The 3,622-nt window shown below is 36.6% G+C and overlaps 1 non-coding gene across 1 annotated transcript; it reads right to left on the bottom strand.

Moving 5' to 3' along the window:
* Positions 1-3,058: 3,058 nt before the first annotated feature.
* On the bottom strand, positions 3,059-3,271 carry LOC119471061. The gene has a single exon (XR_005200051.1). It is a non-coding gene; the product is annotated as a small nucleolar RNA U3 (small nucleolar RNA).
* Between the last annotated feature and the right edge of the window lie 351 nt (positions 3,272-3,622).

Raw genomic sequence — 3,622 nt, 5'->3', positions numbered from 1 at the left:
GGTCATAAGTCGAGCACTAGCTCTATGTATTTCTTTTTGATTGCTAATTTATTACTAAAATATATCAGACTTTCATCTTTTGTCTTGCAACTTGGGTCTTGGGGAAAACTCACTTGGGCTTTGGTCTTAGGAAGATGTTCCTGTCTATTCTTTTGAATAGTTTGAGGAGAATTGGTATTAGTTACTCTTTGAAAATTTGGTAGAATTTGGCAGTGAAGCCATCCAGTCCTCGGCTTTTCTTTGTTAGGAGATTTTTTATTACTGATTCAATCTCTGTACTCATTATTGGTCTGTTCAGGTTTTTATATCTCTTTCTGGTTCAATCTTAGTAGGTTGTATGTGTCTAGGAATTTATCTGTTTCCTCTAGGTTGTCCAGTTTGTTAGTATACAATTGTTCATCATAGTTTCTTATGATCTTTTGTATTTCTGTCATATCAGCTGTAACGTCTCCTTTTCCATTTCTGATTTTATTTATTTGGGTCTTCTCTCTTTTTTTCTTGGTTAGTCTAGCGAGTGGTTTATAGACTTTGTTTATCTTTTCAAAAAGCCAACTTTTCATTTTATTGATCTGTTGTATTTTATTTTTAGTCTCTATTTCATTTAGTTCTGGTCTGATCTTTATTATTTCTTTCCTTCTACTAATTTTGGTTTTTGTTTATTCTTTTGTAGTTCTATGAGGTATGTTATTAGGTTGTCTATTTGAAATCTTTCTACCTTTTTGATGGAGGAACTTATTGCTATAAACTTCCCTCTTGGCAGTACTTTGGCTGTCTCTCATAGGTTTTGGTATGTTGTGTTTCCATTTTTATTTCTCTGTATTTTTTATTTCTTTCTTAATTTCTTCAATGACCCAATGGTTGTTTAGGAGCATGTTGTTTAATTTCCATGTATTTGTGCAGTTTCCAAAATTCCTCCTGGTATTGAGTTCTACTTTTATTCCACTGTGGTTTGGGAAGATACTTGATATGATTTTGAGTTTTTAAAATTTGTTGAGACTTGTTTTGTGGTCTAATGTATGATCTATTCTGGAGCATATTCCATCTACTGATGAGAAGAATGTGTAATCTGTAGCTGTTGGATAAAATGTTCTGTAATTGTCTGTTAGGTCCATTTGGCCTAAAGTACAAACAATTCAGTGTTTCTTTGTTGATATTCTGTCTGATCTGTCCAGTGCTGAGAAGAGGGTATCAAAGTTCCCAACTATTGTGCTGGAGTCTATCTCTCCCTTTAAATAATATTTGCTGTATATATTTAGGGACCTTAGTGTTGGGTGCATATATATTTAAGATTGATATATCCTCTTGATGAATTTATCCCTTTATCACTATATGACTTTGTCTCTTTTTACTGCTTTTGACTTAAAGTCTGTTTGATCTGGTATCTGTTCACTTTTGGTTTTCGTTTACATGGAATCTTTTTTTCATCCCATGTGTTTTTATATGTGAAGTTAGTTTCATGTAAGCAGCATATAGTTGGGCATTTAAAAAAATCTAGTAAACCAGTCTATACTATTTAAGTGGATAATTTAATCTGTTTACATTCAAGGTTATTTATGATAGGTAAGGGCTCATTCCTGTCACTTTAAAAATTGTTTTTTGTTTATGTTGTATAACCTTTGTTCCTTTCTTTCTCTCTTGTTTTCCATTGCTTATGGTGGTTTTTTGTAGTGGTAACATTTGAGTCCTTTATCTTTCTCATTTATGTGTCTGTTCTACCAGTGAGTTTCTATTTTTGTGTATTTTCATGATGGTGGATATTGCTCTTTTGCTTCCAGATGTAGGACTTCCTTAAGCCTTTTTCTTAGGGCTAGCCTAGTAATAAATCTCCTCAGGTTTAGCTTGTCTAGGAAAGATTGTATTTCTCTTTTATTTTTGAAGGATAGATTTGCTGGGTATAGTATTTTTGAGTAACAGTTTTTTTTTCTTTTAGTACTTTCTCACATTCTTTCATTACAATCTCTCCTGATCTGTAGGTTTCTGCTGAGAAATCCACTGTTATTTTGATGGAAGTTCCCTTAAGTGTGACTTGATGTTTTTCTCTTGCTGCTTTCAGAATTTTCTCTGCCCTAGACTTTTGTGAACTTTCCTGATTTAAAATTTTAAGGATTTCAAAAAATGTGAAACCAACTGGTGTCCAAATAAAATATGTCATAGGGCTTGATATGACTGTGAGCTACCATTTTCAATCTCTGGCTTTATTTATCATATATGCTGAAATAAAAATAAAACTAGATAAATATATACAAACAGCAAGAACTATTAATAGTTGCTCCAGTGTTTATTTTTTTGAGATGGAGTCTTGCTCTGTTACCGAGGATGGAGTATAGTGGCATGATCTTTGCTCACTGCAACCTCTGCCTCCTTGGTTCAAGCAATTCTCTGCCTCAGCCTCCCAAGTAGCTGGGATTATAGGTACCTGCCACCATGCCCAGCTAATTTTTGTATTTTTAGTAGAGATGGGGTTTCACCATCTTGGCCAGGCTGGTGTTGATCTCCTGACCTCATGATCCACCTGCCTCAGCTTCCCAGAGTGCTGAGATTACAGGTATGAACCACTGCGCCCAGCCCCAATGTTTATGTACTTGATCAAATCATTCTGGTTCTTTAAAATGCAATGTAAGTACAACCTCTTACTTAAAGCCTTCCTAGACATGCCCTCCACTTTCCACTCCCTCATCATTCCATCCCATCTGCCACCTCTGTGATCCAAGCCATCATAATATCTTCTGATTATGGCATGAGACAAGACAACTGCTAGATCTCCAGCCATCACATCTGCATTCCAAGAAGCAGGTTAGGGGAGGGAGGTGAAGTACAAAAGAGCCTCCTTCCAGATGAGGTAGTCCCTCTCAGATGGCTTTCAGAAGCCGTACCCAAGAACTTCACTTACTTATATCATTGTCTAGTCCTTGCTGAAAGGGAGTTTGGGAGATATAATCACATCATCAACTGAAATAAAATCAGAGATCTGTGTAGAGAGGAAGATGGTTATTAGGTGGGAAATTAGCATTTTCTTCCATGACTTGTTTTCCTGTTTTTATTTTTTTAAAAATATAGAACCACTCAGACTGCAGTCTCCCCTTCTTACTCTCCCAGAGGAAGATAAGAATGATTATCAATGGCAAATAACAGTTGCAGCAGAGCAATACCAAGAGCTGGCTTTTCAGCCAGGAGCAGACCCTGTGTCTCCTTGTGGTTTTTCATGCTTTACACATTCACAGAAACTTCTCTAGTAACAAACTATAGAAACGATTCCTGAAAATATAATCTTCCCCTGCTTTTACCATTGTTCCCTACAATTCATTCTCTAAACAACCATTGTTTCTAAATAGATTATGCTGTGTTTCCCAATTTAAACATCTTTAATGGCGTTTATTGTCCTTAGGACAAGGCTACTAATTTTAGTAAGACCTAGAATGCCTGTGCAACTTAGCACTGCCAACCTCCTTCCTCCTCCAAGTCCCATCCCTCTTGCTTTCATTCTTGGCTTCACCTATGCTGGCGTTACTTCAGTTGTCTGAATGTGCCAGGCTCTTTTTGTCCTTTGCGCTGGCTGTTCCCTCTGTCTTGAACTCTCTGCCCCCAGCTGACTGCTACTGCTGAGTGTTAGCTGACATGCTGC

The sequence above is a fragment of the Cebus imitator genome, unplaced genomic scaffold, assembly GCF_001604975.1.
Source record: "Cebus imitator isolate Cc_AM_T3 unplaced genomic scaffold, Cebus_imitator-1.0 Scaffold48, whole genome shotgun sequence".
NCBI classification, from domain to species: Eukaryota; Metazoa; Chordata; class Mammalia; order Primates; family Cebidae; genus Cebus; species Cebus imitator.
The sequence above is the reverse complement of the archived record's forward strand: the minus strand, read 5'-3'. Positions and strand labels throughout refer to the sequence as shown.